The following is an 18932-nucleotide window of genomic DNA, read 5'->3' on the forward strand; positions in this document are numbered from 1 at the left end:
AGATAAAAGAACTCTCCTCCCTCAGCTCCATGGGATTTTTGTTTATTTGTTTGTTTGTTTGTTTATTTATTTATATTAATGTCTTTGTCCTCCTCTAGACTGTAACCTCATTGTAGGCAGGGAATGTTATCTGCCAACTCCGTTATGTCGTACTCTCCCAAGTGCTTAGTACAGAGTTCTGCACACAGCAAGCGCTCAGTAAATATGGTCGATTGATTAATTGATTGGGGAAAAGACATGTACGGATTTTGTTGCATTGTTAAAAGGACCCAATCACTTTTTGTGGTTTTCAAGATCTTTCCTGAATTTTAGATTACATGGAGAGATTTTGGAAACCTCAGAGGCTAGTCTCACTCCCCTCTCAGGCAGGGGTGATACCTTGAGGTGATTTTTAAAGCTGGTAAGTGTGGTTTTCAAGATCTTTCCTGAATTTTAGATAACAGGGAGAGATTTTGGAAACCTCAGAGGCTAGTCTTACTCCCCTCTCAGGCAGGGGTAATAACTTCAGGTGGTTTTGAAGCCATGTTGATTTGCACTTGGACAAATATGCAGCATTAGATTTCGAAACCCAGATGTGTGTGTTGCATTTTGCTCGTAAAGGTTAATGAAGGTGACTCAAATCCGTTCTAGTTCATGCAAATGAGTTGCAACATTTAAGATGCCCCAAGCGTAGAGTTGGGAAAATTTTAGTGCATCATCTTTCTTATAAATGCATGGTACCGTCATTGGCTGCTCTTCATTTCATTTCCATGCCAGTGTCTCTTGGAAATTGAATGTTCATTGAGATGCCAATATTATTTTGTTTGAGGCTTTATCAAACTGATGCACTAGCTAGCCAAAAATTATATGTTGGTATTCGTTAAGTGCTTACTATGTGCAGAGCACTGTTCTAAGTGCTGGGGTAGACACGGGAATCAGGTTGTCCCACGTGGGGCTCACAGTTTTAATCCCCATTTTACAGATGAGGGAACTGAGGCACAGAGAAGTGAAGTGACTTGCCCACAGTCACACAGCTGACAAGTGGCAGAGCTGGGATTCGAACCCATGACCTCTGACTCCAAAGCCCGGGCTCTTGCCACTGCCCCTCACTCCTATCTGGACTAGTAATGTTTTGAAAAATTTCATCACAAATCTAGATTTTTCCAATCTAATGGCTAGAATTCCCTTTCACCGTCATCATTGTCATGAAGCCATTAACTAGTGCTATTAGAAATGATACTTATATTATTCAACAGTATTAATTGAGCGCTTACTATGTGCAGAGCACTGTACTAAGCACTTGGAATGTACAATTTGGCAACAGATAGAGACGATCCCTGCCCATTGACGGGCTCACAGTCTGATCGACTGTTAAAGGTGTTTCTTCTGGTTGGAGAAGCAGCGTGGCTCAGTGGAAAGAGCTTTGGAGTCAGAGGTCATGGGTTCGAATCCCGGCTCTGCCACTTGTCAGCAGTGTGACTGTGGGCGAGTCACTTCACTTCTCTGGGCCTCAGTTACCTCATCTGTAAAACGGGGATGAAGACTGTGAGCCCCACGTGGGACAACCTGATTCCCCTGTGTCTACCCCAGTGCTTAGAACAGTGCTCTGCACATAGTAAGTGCTTAACAAATATACCAACATTATCATTATTATTATTGTTACTATTAGTATAGAGCTCTGCGTACAATAAGCGTTCTAGTGAGAAGCAGTGTGGCCTAATGGATAGAGCGCAGGCCTGGGCACCAGAAGGACCTGTGTTCTAATCATGTTTCTGCACCCTGTCTGCTGTGTGACCTTGGGCAAGTCACTTCACTTCCCTTGGTCTCTGATATCTGCAAAATGGGGATTAATACTGTGAGCCCCATGTGGGACAAGGACTGTGTCCAATCTGATTAGCTTGTATCTATCCCAGTGCTTAGTACAGTGTCTGGTATGAGGAAATGCCATAAAAAAAATGATTGACTAATTAATTGAGATCAAAGCAACTCCTTCCTTTGTCAAGTTTACTAAGACCTGCCTTTGGCACTGCTAGCGAAGAGGAGGTGGGAGGGAGAGGAGGCAGGGTGAGGCCATCTTCCCCAGCCAGGAGAATGGTCGCCACTCAGGATTCAGGGTAGCTGATGATGATGGTATTTCTTGATGATGGTATTTGTTAAGAGGTTATTATGTGCCAAGCACTGTTCTAAGCACTGGGGTAGATACAAACTAATCCCACTGATTGGAAAGAAGCATGGCGTGGTGGAGAGAGCACAGGCCTGGGAGTCGGAAGTTCATGATTCTAATCCAGGCTTCACTGCTAGTCTACTGTGTAACCTTGGGCTAGTCACTTCGCTTGTCTGGGCCTCAATTCCCTCATCTGTGGAATGGGGATTGAGACTGTGAGCCCCCCGTGGGACCGGGATTGTGTCCAACCTGATTTGCTTGTATCCACCAGCGCTTAGTACGGTGCCTGACACATAGCAAGTGCTTAACAAATACCATGATTATTATTAATTATTACATTGTCCCACATGGGGCCCACAGTTTTAATCCCCATTTTACAGATGAGGTAACTGAGGCATGGAGAAGTGAAGTGACTCACCTAAGGTCACACAGCAAAGTGGCAGAGCAGGGATTAGAATCCAGGTCCTTCTGACTCCCAGGACTGTTCTGTATCCACTAGCCCTGCATTTCCTGGGGGATTTGCTCCTCCTCTTCAGGGGAGCCTCCACAGGGGTCTTGAGCTCCAGAACCATCTTTTCCTCACTCTCATGGGTTTGGAAGCAGAGCCCAACTCCTGTCTGGAACAAGTGGTAGCTGGAGGGACATGGCTCAGGCTCCTTCATGGTCAAATCCAAACTGTTGTCTCCTACTTTCTACAGTTACTGCTTTCACTAGACTGTAGATCGTAAGCTCGTTGTGGGCAGGGAATGTGTCCATTTATTGTTCTATTGTACTCTCCCGAGTGCTTAGTATAATGCTCTGCACACAGCAAGCACTCAATAAATACAATTGACTGATTGCCTGAATACTATTGACAGAACCTGAGACTGGTAGTCAGGAGACCTGGGAAACAGATTGCCTGCATCCATTCATCTAGCAATCAATCAATCAGTGATATCTCTTGAGCGCTTACTACGGGCAGAACACCATACTGAGGACTTCTACGAGAAGAGAGACTCGGTGAGTGCTGAATGCCCACTGTACCCTCCTCACCGTGTTCAGATCCCAACCCTTCTGTGGTCAGAACCGGAGAGGATTGCATGACTGGCACGGCGGGCTCGACAGGCAGATTTTCCCATCGGTCAGATCCTGTCCAAGGGAACCAATCAGCAAGAGGAGGTAGGAGGGGTAGATCGTAAATCAGCGTTTCAGTTGGAAGGATCTGAATGATGACAATTTTCATTTTTCATTTGTCGATTAGCAAGCTGAAAACCTATTGTTTACACCCTAAACGAAATGTTACAGTGGGCAATTTCTGGTTGTATCAGATGTGGTAACTAAGCCTATGATGGCCGGAGCCTTGGTCATCGTGTTTGTCAGAAACTAGCTATACCCAAGAAACGATCCCAACGGAAATAGAAAAAATCCTCACTTGAATCCCTGTGATAGTAAAAATAACCTTTAGGGTAGGATATTTGGGCTATTAGAAAAATTAGACAGTCAACATTCATCCATTACTCCATTTCTGAGCACACCCCCCCAACCCCTAGCAATCGTATGACCCACATCACTCTGATTAAGTAAATAACGCAGCACACATCCAATGCAGAACAGCAGCGTGGCTCAGTGGAAAGAGCATGGGCTTTGGAGTCAGGGCTCATGAGTTCGAATCCCAGCTCTGCCACTTGTCAGCTGTGTGACTGTGGGCAAGTCACTTAACTTCTCTATGCCTCAGTTCCTTCATCTGTAAAATGGGGATTAAGACCGTGAGCCCCACGTGGGACAACCTGACTCCCCTGTGTCCACCCCAGCGCTTAGAACAGTGCTCTGCACATGGTAAGCGCTTAACAAATACCAACATTATTAGATAAGCTCAAACACATTTTATTGTATTCACAATAGCCCCTATAAATTCCTAGACTTTCCTGGTAACATTTCAGTTTTGCTATGAACTAGTATTTTAGATTAGTTATGCCTGTCTACTTGCTTTGTTTTGCTGTCATTCTCCCCCTTCTAGACTGTGACCCGTTGTTGGGGAGGGATTGTCTCTATCTGTTGTCGAATTGTAGTTTCTAAGTACTTAGTACAGTGCTCTGTACAGAGTAAGCGTTCAGTGAATAAGATTGAATGAATTTGTTAGGTCTATAACACTTCACTTAGTGATAGGGAAAATTTCTGCTGGCTAAAAGCCAGCTCTAGCGTACCTTATTTTGTCTATCTTTTTGTCCCGCAGTTTTCTATTAACGAAAGTTGCCGGAATGCTAGTAATTCTAGTACTTCTTCCGGGAGGCAGGTCAACCGGGTTTATCTGTGGGCTGTAGAAAAGTCCCCAGCGCAATTTCCTCCGTTTTCTGTTTCCTGGTGAGGTGGTGCCGTGACTTTCCCAGATTGGGATCCATGCTGAATCCCGACTTCAGACGCAACAAATTCCGTGACACCTGTACCCCATTGCCAGGTTTGAAGAGCAGCTGAAGGTTATAATTCCCGTAGATAAGTTCAGCTCCTCTAGTTTTAGCTTCCCTACTTTTACTTTCACTTTGTCTCTTAGCTGTTGTGGTGTTTCATCGGTCCGGTGTGACTGAATTTATTCTTCCTCTCTCTGACTTGGGAGCCCCTCGAGAGACAGGGTCCACACCGAATCCCCATAAGGATGATAATTATAATATCAATAACAATGATAATAATAATAATAGTGGCATTTGTTCAGTGGTTACCTTGCACTAAGCACTCTACTCAGCCAGGGTGTAGATATAAGATCGACAGCTCCCCATCTAAGATGGAGGGAGGACAGGTTTGAATCTCCATTTTGCCGATGGTGGAACTGAGGCCCAGGGAAGTGAAGTGACTTACCCAAGGTCATACAGCAGGTAAGTCTCAGAGGCGGGATTAGAAACCCTAATAATAATTTGTTAAGCACTCACTGTGTGCCAAGCACGGTTCTAAATGCTGGGGGAGATACAAGGTAATCAGGTTACCCCACGTGGGGCTCACAGTCTTAATCCTCATTTCACAGGGGAGGTTAACTGAGGCCCAGAGAAGTGAAGTGACTTACCCAAGGCCATACAGCAGGTAAGTGGGAAAGGCGGGATTAGAACCCTTATAATAATGATATTTGTTAAGCGCTTACTATGTGCCAAGCACTATTTTAAATGCTGGGGTAGATATAAGGTAATCAGGTTGTCCCACGTGGGGCTCACAGTCTTAATCCCCATTTTACAGATGAGGTAACTGAGGCCCAGAGAAGCGAAGTGGCTTGCCCAAGGTTACACAGCAGACAAGTGGCAGAGCCGGGATGAGAACCCAAGTTCCCTGACTCCCAGGTCCATGCTCTCTCCACTAGGTCATTTTAACAATACTTAGTACAGCTTTCTGCACAATGTATGTGCTTAATACATAGGATGACAATACTACTACCGAAGTGTTAGAGCAGAGCAAAATGTCCGGCAACCCGGCATCGAAAGTATTCCCCGATCTCGGCTTTTCTGGGCTGGGCATTTGGTACGTACTGTTATATACAGGCATGTTCCAATCGCGTTTTCAGGATTAAGACCGATGAGAGCCCGCAAGGCAATAGAAGTGGACACTGAAGGAAGCTTGTTATGGGCTGGAAATATGTCTGATTGTAATAACAGTGATGATGATAATTATAACGATGATAACGTTGATGTTTTGGTATTTGTTAATGATAATCATAATCATGATGATAATAATTGTGGTATTTGTTAAGTGCTTACTGTGTGCCAGGCACTGCTCTAAGCACTGGGGTGGATATGAGTAAACCAGGGTAGACATAGTCCCTGTCACACATTCTTAATCCCCATTTTACAGATGAGGTAACTGAGGCACAGAGAATGAACTGACTTTCCCAAGGTCACACAGCAGACAAGTGGCAGAGCTGGGATTAGAACCCACGACCTTCTGGCTGCCAGGCCAGTGCTCTATCCACTATGCCATGCTGCTTCTCATTATGGTATTTGTTAAGCGCTTATTATGTGCCAAGCACTGTTTTGGGGTAGATATAAAGTAATCAGCTTGTCCCACAAGGGGCTCACAGTCTTAATCCCATTATACAGGCTGTCCATCCTCTTGCCCCCTCCCACCTCTCCTCTCTTCTCTCTTTCTACCGCCCACCCCGTAGGCTCCGCTCCTCCGCCGCCCACCTCCTCACTGTCCCCCGTTCTCGCCTATCCCGCCGTCGAGCCCTGGACCACGTCCTCCCACGGTCCCGGAACGCCCTCCCTCCTCACCTCCGCCAAACTGATTCTCTTCCCCTCTTCAAGACCCTACTGAGAGCTCACCTCCTCCAAGAGGCCTGCCCAGACTGAGCTTCCCCTTTTCCCTCTGCTCCCTCTGCTCCCCCTCTACCCCCACCGTTCGCCTCCCCTCAGCTAAGCCCTCTCTTCCCCCATTTCCCTCTGCTCCTCCCCCTCTCCCTTCCCCTCCCCTCAGTACTGTGCTCGTCCGCTCAACTGTATATCTTTTCATGACCCTATTTATTTTGTTAATGAGATGTACATCACCTTGATTCTATTTATTGCTGTTGTTTTAACGAGATGTTCATCGCCTTGATTCTATTCATTGCTATTGTTCTTGTCTGTCCGTCTCCCCCGATTAGACTGTAAGCCCGTCAGTGGGCAGGGACTGTCTCCATCTGTTGCCGATTTGTACATTCCAAGCGCTTAGTACAGTGCTCTGCACATAGTAAGCGCTCAATAAATACTATTGAATGAATGAATAACTGAGACCCAGAGAAGTGCAGTGACTTGCTTGTGGTCACACAGCAGACAGGTTTCCGTACCGGGATTAGAACCTAAGTTCTGCTGACTCCCAGGTCTGTGCTCCATCCACTAGACTACGCTGCTTCTGTTGTATCAATCAATCAATCAATCAATGGTATTTATTGAGCACTTGCTACGTGCAGAGCACTTTTCTAATCTCTTGGGAGAGTACAATACAGCAGAGTGAGCGGATACACGTAACACATTTACAGTCTACGGTCTGCAGTCTAGAATCATACTCTTCCAAGGGCTTAGTACAGTGCTCTGCGCATAAAAAGAGCTCAATAAATATGATTGATTGATTGAAGGCCGCTCCCCAAACCTGTTGGGTCAGAGTCAATAGAAGGGAAGCCATCACCTCTGGCTGACCACGAATGAGCAACATTATACTGGAGGGAGAAAGTTAAAGCAGCAGCCAAGGAGAGCACAATCTTGGGAAGCATCTGGGAGCCGAGATGCTCTGTGTTGATTAGGGTGAATGCACAGATGCCTAACCATCAGAGCTGCTTACTCATCCGTAGCTAGATGAGAGAACAGATCACATGCCGGCCAAACTTGTTTTGACTCCCCAGAACTGGGTCTGATCCTGATCTTTCCGCCAACTGAAACAGACTGCTTTAGTTTCTTTTTTTCAAAATCACGCTACTTCTTCTCAAAGACTTTCAGAGTAGAAAGCATAATTTTCTATGCCAAATGTCGCCGACATGATAATGATAATGTTGGTATGTGTTAAGCGCTTACTATGTGCAGAGCACTGTTCTAAGAGCTGGGGTAGATAGAGGGTAATCAGGTTGTCCCACGTGAGGCTCACCGTCTTCATCCCCATTATACAAATGAGGGAACTGAGGCATAGAGAAGTAAAGTGACTTGCCCACGGTCACACAGCTGACAGGTGGCAGAGCCGGGATTCGAACCTATGACCTCTGGTTCCCCAGCCCGTTCTCTTTCCACTGAGCCACGCTGCTATGCAGCTAATATCCCCTTCCCCCTCCCGATTAAGGGAATCTTTTTTTTTTTTAAAGCCTAGATTGACTTGTTTCCCAGAATGATGAATTAGCAGTAATCACCCAACCTCTGTGATTTTTAAGGCCACATTATATATCTTCACTGAAATTTAAAAGTCGACACATACACAATTGAATTGCTGTATTATTCCTGGGGACTACTAATCAAAATTTAGTCAGACGCAATAGGAGAAATAACAGAATACCGTTCTTGAATTGGATTAAAAAGAAAAGCTATGCTCTTTTAATACACGTTGTTGCTGTGATTTCGATGGAAGTTTTTGTTTTGTTGTTGTTCTTGTTTGTGTTTCCATTTGAGGAGTGCTGTAATTACATAGGCAGTAAAGTGGAACAATTGATGCTTGCTGGTTGGTTGGTAATGTAGAGGTTTTTATTTAAAGTTGGAATGAGCCATAACTGACGATAACTATTCAGAACGAATCAAACATTTAACTAATTTTGGCTGCTTCATTTTTTAATAGATAATAAATATGTGCTATTTATTAACTGCTTACTGGGTGGTCCAAGGATGTTACTAAACCTTGGGGTGGCTACAAGGAAATCAGGTTGGACACAGTCTCCATCCCACATTGGCACACAGACTAGATAGGAGGGAGAAAAGGTATTGAGTCCCCAATTTACAGATGAGCAAACTGAGGCACAGAGTAGTTGAGTACTTGCCTATATAATAATAATAATGATAATAATAATGATAATGATAATTATGGTATTTGTTACTATGTGCCAAGCAACAGTGTTCTAAGCACTGGGGTAGATACAAGGTCACCAGGTTGTCCCACATGGGGCTCACAGTCTCAATCCCCATTTTACAGATGAGGGAACCGAGGCCCAGAGAAATGAAGTGACTTGCCCACGGTCACACAGCAGGCAAGTGGCGGAGCCGGGATGAGAACCCACGTCCTCTGACTCCCAAGCCTAATATCTCTCAGCAGACAAGTAAGTGGCTGAGGCCGAATTAGACCTCCAGATCCCCTGACTCCCAAATTTGTACTCTTTTCTCTAGGCCATGCTCTTCTCAAAATTTCAGGAACTGGTCTAGCATTAGACCCAAATGTTCCAAGATGAGATATTTTTCAACATCACAAATTACATTTCTTTCAACAATAATAATAATGTTGGTATTTGTTAAGCACTTACTACGTGCAGAGCACTGTTCTAAGTGCTGGGGTAGATACAGGGTAATCAGGTTGCGCCTCGTGAGGCTCACAGTCTTAATCCCCATTTTACAGAGGAGGTAACTGAGGCCCAGAGAAGTGAAGTGACTTGCCCACAGTCACACAGCTGCCAAGTGGCAGAGCCAGGATTCGAACCCATGACTTCTGACTCCCAAGCCCCTGCTCTTTCCACTGAGCCACACTGCTTCTCTACTGTACTCTCCCAAGCTCTTAGTACTGTGCTCTGCACACAGTAAGCGCTCAATAAATACGACGCATTGTCTGACTGACAGATCGTCTTTGTGTATATCCAAAGCAATTGGCCCTGTGGGTCTGGTGCTGGCCTTTTAAGTCAAACTCGAGTCATGTTCATTAGGTCCTTCTCAACTTTGCAGGGCAGCCATCTGTTTATCCATCGATCTGTTGCCGATGGGCTGGTGTGGAGGGTTGAGATGAAATGATGGTGATGGTAATGATGATAATAATAATAATAATAATAATAATATTTGTAAGTGCTTACTATGTGCCAGTCACTGAATTAAGCCCTGGAGCGGATACAAGCAAATCGGGTTGGTCACAGTCCCTGTCCCACGTGAGGCTCACAGTCTTGACCCCCATTTTACAGATGCGGTAACTGAAGCACAGAAAAGTGAAGAGTTATCCAAGGTTACAGAGCAGACAAGCAATGCGGGTGGGATTAGAACCCATGACTTTCTGACTCCCAGGCCCAAGCTCTATCCATTATGCAGGGCTACTGGGCTCCAAGGAGCCAAAGGGAAAGTTTGGAGATTTTATTTTTCCTCTGTGTGAAAGAGTAAGTAGTATCAATATTAATAATCAGAGAAGCAGTGTGGCTCAGTGGAAAGAGCACAGGCTTGGGAGTCAGAGGTCATGGGTTCGGCTCCCGGCTCTGCCACTTGTCAGCTGTGTGACTGTGGGCAAGTCACTTCACTTCTCTGTGCCTCAGCTACCTCATCTGTGAAATGGGGATTAACTGTGAGCCTCATGAGTAACAACCTGATTACCCTGTATCTACCCCAGCACTTAGAACAGTGCTCTGCACATAGTAAGCGCTTAACAAATACCAACATTATTATTATTATTATTAGTTCTGTTGTTCCGGAGATCTGAAAGAAGAGTTTCATGTCAGAGAATGGGTTTTTATCTCCATCCCACTGGAGACACCTTTCTATTTTCTAAAATCTAATTCTGCTCCCTTACAAGTAGGGATTTGGGGCTCAAATATTCATTCATTCATTTGATCTTATTTACTGAGCGCTTACTGTGTGCAGAGCATTGTATTAAGTGCTTGGAAAGTGTAATTCGGTAAGAGAGACAACCCCTACCCAACAACGGGTTCACAATCTAGAAGCGGAGAGACAGACCACAAAACAAAAGCAGAGAAAGTAGACAGGCATCAATAGCATAAGTATAAATGGAATTTTAGATAATAATAATACTGTTGGTATTTGTTAAGTACTTACTATGTGCAGAGCACCGTTCTAAGCGCTGGGGTGGATACAGGGTAATCAGGTTGTCCCACATGAGGCTCACAGCCTTAATCCCCATTTTACAGATGAGGTAACCGAGGCACAGAGAAGTTGCGACTTGCCCAAGGTCACCCAGCTGACAAGTGGGGGAGCCGGGATTCGAACCCATGACCTCTGACTCCCAAGCCCGTGCTCTTTCCACTGAGCCACGCTGCTTCTCTCTTACTTCATTAATAAAATAAATGAAATCATAAATATGTACATATGTACCCAAGTGCTGTGGGGCTAGGAGGGGGGTAGAGCAGAGGGAGGGAGTCAGGGTGATGGAGAGGGGAGGAGATGCACAGGAAAAGAGGGGCTCAGTCTGGGAGGGCCTCCTGGAAGAGGTGAGCTCTCAGTAGGGCTTTGAGGGGGGAAGTGTGCTAGTTTGGCAGATGTGAGGAGGAAGGGCATTCCAGGACAGAGGTAGGACGTGGCCCAGGGGTCGATGGCGGGACAGGCGAGAATGAGGCACAGTGAGGAGGTGAGCGGTAGAGGAGAGGAGTGTGCGGGCTGGACTGGAGAAGGAAAGAAGGGAGGTGAGGTAGGAGAGGGCAAAGAGACGGAGAGCCTTGAAGTCGAGTGAAGAGTTTTTGCTTCATGCGAATGTTGATAGGCCACCGCTGGAGGTTTTTCAGGAGGGGGGTGACATGCCCAGAGCGTTTCTGTAGAAAGATAATCGGGCAGCAGAGTGAAGTATAGAATGAATCGGGTAATGACATGAGATTGGGAGATCGGAAAGGAGGATGATGCAGTAATCCAGTCGGGATATCCATATGGTGGATGGCCAGTGCACACTTATGTGGGAAGGAGCAAAGACTCCGGGTTCATTTCACCACCTGAGCTTTAACCTGAGAAGACAGCATGGCTGGAGATAAGGACAGCTCCCTTTCTTCCCATTTCCTCCCTCCACCGCACTCTGTGGTTCCTAGGGAGAGTTGGATGATTCTTCCCTTCACCTTAGAGAATCCAGGAAAAGCTGTGTAAGAAGGGTCACCCTTCAAGACCTTGGAGAACGGTTGTTCCCTTGTGGCCAGGGTACACATTTACCAATTCCATTATATTGTACTCTCTCAAGCATTTAGTGCAGTGCTCTGCACACAGAAAGAGCTCAGCAAATACCAATGATTGATAAGAAGAGCAGATTGGCAACGTGACCTATTGGAAAGAGGGAAAGCAGCATGATGTAGTGGATAGAGCAGGGGCCTGGGACTCAAAAGGACCTGGGTTTTACTCCTGGCTCTGCCACTTGTCTGCTGTGTGACCTAGGGGAAGTCACTTCACTGTCTGTTCCTCAGTTACCTCATCTGTACAAGGGGGATTGAGACTGGGAGCCCTATGTGGGACAGAGACTGTGTCCTACCCGATTAAGCGCTTAACAGATAGCATCATCATCATCCTCGCCCTCTCCAGAGTTTAGCTATTGTGATGGAGTTAGAAACCTATCTGTGCCCCCAATATATAATCTTATGCTAAAGATAAAGCCTTCCTCTTTATCTTTTTTCATAAATTACACATTCATGGCTTTTTTTTGGATGTCACCATATGTAGGAATGCTAGGGACTTAAAGATAATATGGTAGGACAGTAGCCAACAAGATGGTAAGCACAGAGCAGTAGGTCTATCGGGACTGTGTTTGACACCCTTGCCAAATGAATTTAACAGTAAGGACACCTGACGTTTTTCTAAAGTCCCTGTAAATAGGTTTATATGCCTTTTGGGTAATGATCTCAGTTAGTCATCCTTAAGGAAGGGATTGATTCTGGTTAACAATACATGAGCTGATCATTAAGGCCATTTTGGTAATTTACATTATCTTTTCTTTGGAAATTCTCTGGAATTTCCTTGACTTTTCTCAGCTACCTTGACCTAGAAATAGTACTCTGGTTTTAATAATAGAAATGATAACTTTAGTACTAGTTAAACATAGTATTCTGGTTGTAATAATAGAAACGATAACTTTGGTATTAGTTAAACATAGTATTATGGTTGTAATAATAGAAATAATAACTTTGGTACTTGTTAAGTGCTAATTTTTTTTGCTAGGAACTGTACTAAGTGCTAGGGTAGATATAAGATAATCAGGTTGGACATAGTCTCTGTTCCACATGGGATTACAGTTTAAGTAGGAGGGAATAGGGTTAGATTCCCATATTTCACATGGGAAAACTGAGGTTCTGAGAAGCAAAACGACTTGCCCAAGGTAACACAGCAGGCATGTGGCAGAACTGGAATTAGAAGTCGATCCTTTGACTCCTAGGCTCATGCTCTTTCCCGTAGGCCACCCTGCAAGGATGCTTCTTTACCTGCAGAAAGGGGAAGTAATCTTTTTTTTTTTTACTGTTCCATGGTGTCTTTCCTTTCCATATGGCACTGAAATTGCATCTGCTACCTGGAGCTGATATGCCTCTGCAGCTCTAGTTTCCCGATGGCAGTTTAGACTCAGAATTGTTTTTAACCAGGCCAGGGGAACCTGGAGAGGAAAAAAAAAATAGAAATGTGCATATGTGGCTAATATGTTTTATGCTGTTATTTTTGTGTGTGACACATTGGCTATTTCAAGTTGGGTTTTATTAAGTATTGGAGGGTCTCTCTTCAATTCTGGCATGACAACTGATATCCACAAAGCTTCATATAGACAATGGAGATAATAATAATAATGTTGGTATTTGTTAAGCGCTTACTATGTGCAGAGCACTGTTCTAAGTGCTGGGGTAGATACAGGGTAATCAGGTTGTTACTCATGAGGCTCACAGTTAATCCCCATTTTACAGATGAGGTAACTGAGGCCCAGAGAAGTTAAGTGCTTTGCCCACAGTCACACAGCTGACAGGTGGCAGAGCCGGGATTCGAACCCATGACCTCTGACTCTGAAGCCCAGGCTCTTTCCACTGAGCCGTAAAACCCAGATTGCCATTTCACCACCTGGCCACATTCTAGTTATGGTTTGGCATCCTTTTCCTCACTCAGGAAGACCAAGAAAAGAGAGCAGATGTCCTGAATACAGCTGAGACCATCAGTCTTTTGATAATAGTAATAATAATAATAATAATAATACTAGTAGTAATCATGATACTTGTTAAGCACTTACTATGTGCCAAACACTGTTCTAAGTGCTGAGGAAGATACAAGCTAATCAGATTAGATATAGTCTCTGTCCCATATGGGGCTCACAGTCTTAATCCCCAGTTTACAGATGAGCCAACTGAGGCACCGAGAAGTCAAGTAACTTGCCCAAGGCCAAACAACCGACACTGACTGAATGACCTATGACTGACATTGAATGTGTTAGATAAATTGGTGGAGAATTATTCCTGATCTACACCCTATCCCTCTGCCTTGTTGAAAAAAGATGGTGCCGAGAAAGGATGATAGTGGCCGTCTGAGGGGAGCACTCTGAATTCCCATGGTTGCCCCCCAAATCCTTTACTGTTCTGGTTTTGTGGATGAAAATAAGTTCACGCTTCTGGTGGGTCTCTGAAAAAACAAAGACTCTTTCCCCTGGACTCGGCTGAGAGTTGTAAATAAACACCCTGTTTTTGGTGCTCAATTGCTACTGATCCATACACAAGTGAATCAAGGTTAACTTGAAAATATTTGGGTCCCAACAAAGCAGTGAAAATGCCATGGGTTAATAATTTTCAAGTATTTTTCAAAGCCGTTTTTCTCAAATGATTGGCATAAATAGCCTTGGGGGAAAGCATTAGGGAAGCAATCGTTTATAGATATCGAAAGTCCATGGCCAATTAAATTTGACTCAAAGATTAGGTCATAGAGATAAAATGAAGTGGCAGGTGGCATGATTCCTTCTAGCCAGCCAATCACCTTTCCTTGAGTGTCTTTAATTGGCTATTTTTAATGATCCCAACTCACTTGGTAATTTGTGCATCTTTCTGTGTTCTTTTGATGGTGGACTTGATGACCTAATTTATCCTCCGATTTTTGAAATGTAATAGTTAAAAATGTCACTGACAATGTTGTGGCTAAGAATAGGTGGCTAATGTGTTTCATTTAATACCATACTGGATCATAGTTGGATCTAGTAGTTTCATCACAGCTTAATTTTAGTCATTTATGAAAAAATCTTTGTTTTTTACTGCCAGTATTGTATATTAAATTTTACTTACTTTATAGAAGGCAATCATTGTAGATATACAATAAGTGTAGGTATAAAAATGGGTGGCTATAATTTAATAATGCCTAGTTTGTTCATTATCAATTAATTCAGGATACAATTGGAAGGGAATAATATATCCCAGGCTACTTAGGTTTTCCCAACCCCAGATATGGTTAATCTAAAATATAAATTACGTTAACTCACAGTTGAAATATGTTTCTTAGAGTTACTCCTTCAACTGGTTAGCTAAATTGGAGGCAAAGTTGAAAAACCAGCCAGAAACAGTGAAATAAAGCCATTGCCCTGGGGATAACTGTGGATAATTGTCACTGTGGAAAATTGCCAGTAAGATGGTAGAAAAAGGTTTAATTGTGCCCTCCCAATTGATAATACCTTTAGGACCTTTACTTGTCTAAAGCACTTTTTACAGTATTAATGCCACTTTGTTTTCATAAAACAACTGTGAGAGAGGCTGAGGCAGTTATTTATTCTCCTCATTTTACACCAAGGGAAATAGTGTAAAATTTCAAGCCCAGAAAGGTTGAGTAACATGCAGAAAGTCACAGAGCAGGTGAGTGTCAGAGCTGGTTTAGAACCCTGGTCTTTAGACCCTCAAAGCCTTGCTGTTTCTATTATATTCATAAAATCCCCTGTGAGCCCCAGGTAGGAAATAAACTAGGAAATAAATATCCCGGCAGGGGTTCCGTGTCAGCCTTTTCTCTGATCTCCCTTCCTCCTCTCTCGCCCCGCTCCGGTCTATTCTTCACTCCGCTGCCCGGCTCATCTTCCTGCAGAAACGATCTGGGCGTGTCACTCCCCTTCTTAAACAACTCCAGGGGTTGCCTATCGACCTCCGCTCCAAACAAAAACTCCTCACTCTAGGCTTCGAGGCTCTCCGTCACCTTGCCCCTTCCTACCTCTCCTCCCTTCTCTCTTTCCACCGCCCACCCCGCACGCTCCGCTCCTCCGCCGCCCACCTACCTCCTCACCGTCCCTCGGTCTCGCCCATCCCGCCGTCCACCCCCGGGTCACGTCCTCCCGCGGTCCCGGAACGCCCTCCCTCCTCACCTCGGCCAAACTAATTCTCTTCCCCTTTTCAAAACCCTACTTAAAGCTCACCTCCTCCAAGAGGCCTTCCCAGACTGAGCTCCCCTTCTCCCTCTACTCCCTCTACCACCCCCCTCACCTCTCCGCAGCTAAACCCTCTTTTCCCCCCATCTCCCCCTGCTCCTCCCCCTCTCCCTTGCCATCCCCTCAGCACTGTACTCGTCTGCTCAACTGTATATATTTTCATTACCCTATTTATTTTGTTGATTTTGTTAATGAAATGTACATCACCTTGATTCTATTTAGTTGCCATTGTTTTTATGAGATATTCTTCCCCTTAACTCTATTTATTGCCATTGTTCTCGTCTGTCCGTCTCCCCCGATTAGACCGTAAGCCCGTCAAACGGCAGGGACTGTATCTATTGCCGACTTGTTTATTCCAAGCGCTTAGTACAGTGCTCTGCACATAGTAAGTGCTCAATAAATACTATTGAATGAATGAATAAACTATTTTAGATTTGATTATCCTTAATTTACCCACTGCCGAGCACATAGTAACTAGTCGGTCAGTCAGTCAGACAATCAGTCTTTTTTACTGAGCACTTACTGTCTGCAGAGTAGTAATAATAATAATAATAATGATGGTATTTGTTAAGCTCTTACTATGTGCAAAACATTGTTCTTAGCTCTGGGATAGATACAAATTATCAGGTTGTCCCACCCAGGGCTCACAGTCTTAATCCCCATTTTACAGATGAGGTAACTGAGGTACGGAGAAGTTAAGTGACTTGCCCAAAGTCACATAGCTGACAAGTAGCGGAAGCAGGATTAGAACCCATGACCTCTGACACCGAAGCCCATGGTCCTTCCACTAAGCACTTGGGAGAGTAAAATCCAACAATAAACAGACACATTTGATGCCCACACTCTAGGGGAAGACAAACATTAATGTAAATATATAAAATTACAGATATGTGCATAAGTGCTGTGGGGCTGGGAGCGAGGAAGGTTAAAGGGAGCAAGTCAGGGTGACACAGAAGGAAGTGAGAGAAGAGGAAAAGCTGGCTTAGTCAGGGAAGGCCTCTTGGAGAAGATGTACCTTCAGTGAAGCTCTGTCTGTCTTTCATATTCAAAGAGGACAGCTCTGACAATGGAATTTACCTGAAGGACCTAATAAATGCTTAACCAACACTAGATTATTGCTTTTTTAGGCCCCTGAAGATGAATATGTTTAGGGCACCAAGCAATGATGGATGGGATGACCACAAAAATGGACTCTTTCCCATCATATACAGTGAAGTCCTGTTATCTAAAAGTTTAAACTGAATAAAATTATAGGAAGTATATAAGTTAGTGAATGAGGGGTTTCAGTAGAAGCAGCATTTTATTAAGAAGGCGTAAATCGAAAAAGCACTTTGCTAATTTTAGTTTCCAAATTTTTTTGTGTCACCACGTATTTTGTTTGGTTTCATTTTTTGGATCTATATTTCTTTATAAGGTAGCTGAAGAAGTTTCAATTGGTTAAACAAACTCTTTGAGATGCACTGATTTGTAAGTTAAGACACAGATTGATTGTATGGTAAAGATAAAATGACCATCCATCACAATATTTTTTATGAACTGATTTGATAATAATTCCATTATTTAGGGCTTTGGATAGTCTTGCCTAAGTTAATGAAATGTACATCACCTTTATTCTATTTATTTATTATTGTTTTGATGAGATGTTCATCCCCTTGATTCTGTTTATTGCTATTGTTCTTGTCTGTCCGTCTCCCCCGAATAGACTGTGAACCCGTCAAAGGGCAGGGACTATCTCTATCTGTTACCGATTTGTACATTCCAAGCGCTTAGTTACAGTGCTCTGCACATAGTAAGTGCTCAATAAATACTATTGAATAAATATTTAAAATTTGATAAAAACGTTTATTAAGATTCATCTGTTTCAAAGTCATTCAGTCCCACTGCAGGAATAACTCTCATTGACCCCAAATTCAAAATCAGAGGATGGGGCATACATAAACTGCTGTCCTAATTGCCATTTATTCAGTCTATCACTAAATCCTGTCAGTTCAACCCTCACAAAATCACTAAAATCCACCCTTTCTTCTCCATCCAAACTGCTAGCACCTCAAACGAAGCACTTATTCTATTCCGTCTTGATTACATATCAAACAGAAACTCCTTACCATTGGCTTTAAAGCCCTCCATCGCTTTACCACCTCCTACTTTACCTCCTACTTTGCCCCACTGGACTCCTCCTAAGCAGCATGGTTTAGTGGAAGGAGCACGGGCTGGGGAGTCAGAGGTTGTGCGTTCTAATCCCGGCCTCACCGGTTGTCAGCTGTGTGACTTTGGACAAGTTACTTCATTTCTCTGTGGCTCAGTTACCTCATCTGTAAAATGGGGATTAAAACTGAGCCCCGTGGGACAACCTGATAACCTTAGAACAGTGCTTGGCACACAGTAAGAGCTTAACAAATACCATCCTTATTGTAATTATTACTACAACCCAACCCGCATGTTCCAGTCCTCTAAGCCAACCTACTCCCAGGACCTCCAGCTTGTCTATTTTGCCAGTGAACGCTGTCTCTTATCATATCTGACAGATGTTTACTCCCCGCTCTTCAAAGACTTATTGAAGACACATTTCTTCCAAGAGGCCTTCCCTGACTAATCCCTTATTTGCTCTTCTCCCACACCCTTCTGTGTCACCCTTGCATTTGGATTTATAACCTTTATTCGCTCACACCTCATTCCCACAGTTATGTGCGTATCCATAATTTATTTATATTAATGTCTCTCCTTCTAGACTGTAAGCTAGTTGTGGGCAGGGAATGTGGGCAGGGAATTAGACACATTCTCATCCCCGGGATTAGAACACACAACCTCAGACTCCCCAGCCCGTGCTCTTTCCACTTTTTCCATAATCTAACACTCTTATATTCTACTTTCCTAACAGCTTAGTACAGAGCTGCACATGGTAAGCACTCAATAAATACAACTGATTGATAAGGATTTGTTCTGACCAGTGGGCAAACTTAAATATGTGTACTTGAATTATTGTTCTTAGATTGTAGTTGTTTTTATCACTAGTGAGAAATACATATAATGTCAAATGCGTAGAAACTAAAGCTCGTAATTACTTCACAGTATATGG

General features: G+C 43.8%; 1 protein-coding gene across 4 annotated transcripts in view; it reads left to right on the plus strand.

Annotated features, from left to right (window-relative positions):
• Positions 1-18932, plus strand: part of SLC16A7 (solute carrier family 16 member 7) — a 238141-nt gene that overhangs the window by 49220 nt on the left and 169989 nt on the right. The window contains exon 1 of one of the 4 annotated variants that reach the window (XM_029057039.2): positions 5150-5191. The exons of 2 other annotated variants lie outside the window; for them this stretch is intronic. The gene's annotated coding sequence lies outside the window, so the exon portion shown is untranslated. Of the gene's footprint in view, positions 1-5149; positions 5192-8822; positions 8862-18932 lie in introns of those variants that run through there. One more of the 4 variants, XM_007665329.2, reaches the window with a different exon arrangement.

This window comes from Ornithorhynchus anatinus, chromosome 2 (assembly GCF_004115215.2).
Source record: "Ornithorhynchus anatinus isolate Pmale09 chromosome 2, mOrnAna1.pri.v4, whole genome shotgun sequence".
In the NCBI taxonomy this organism is placed as follows: domain Eukaryota; kingdom Metazoa; phylum Chordata; class Mammalia; order Monotremata; family Ornithorhynchidae; genus Ornithorhynchus; species Ornithorhynchus anatinus.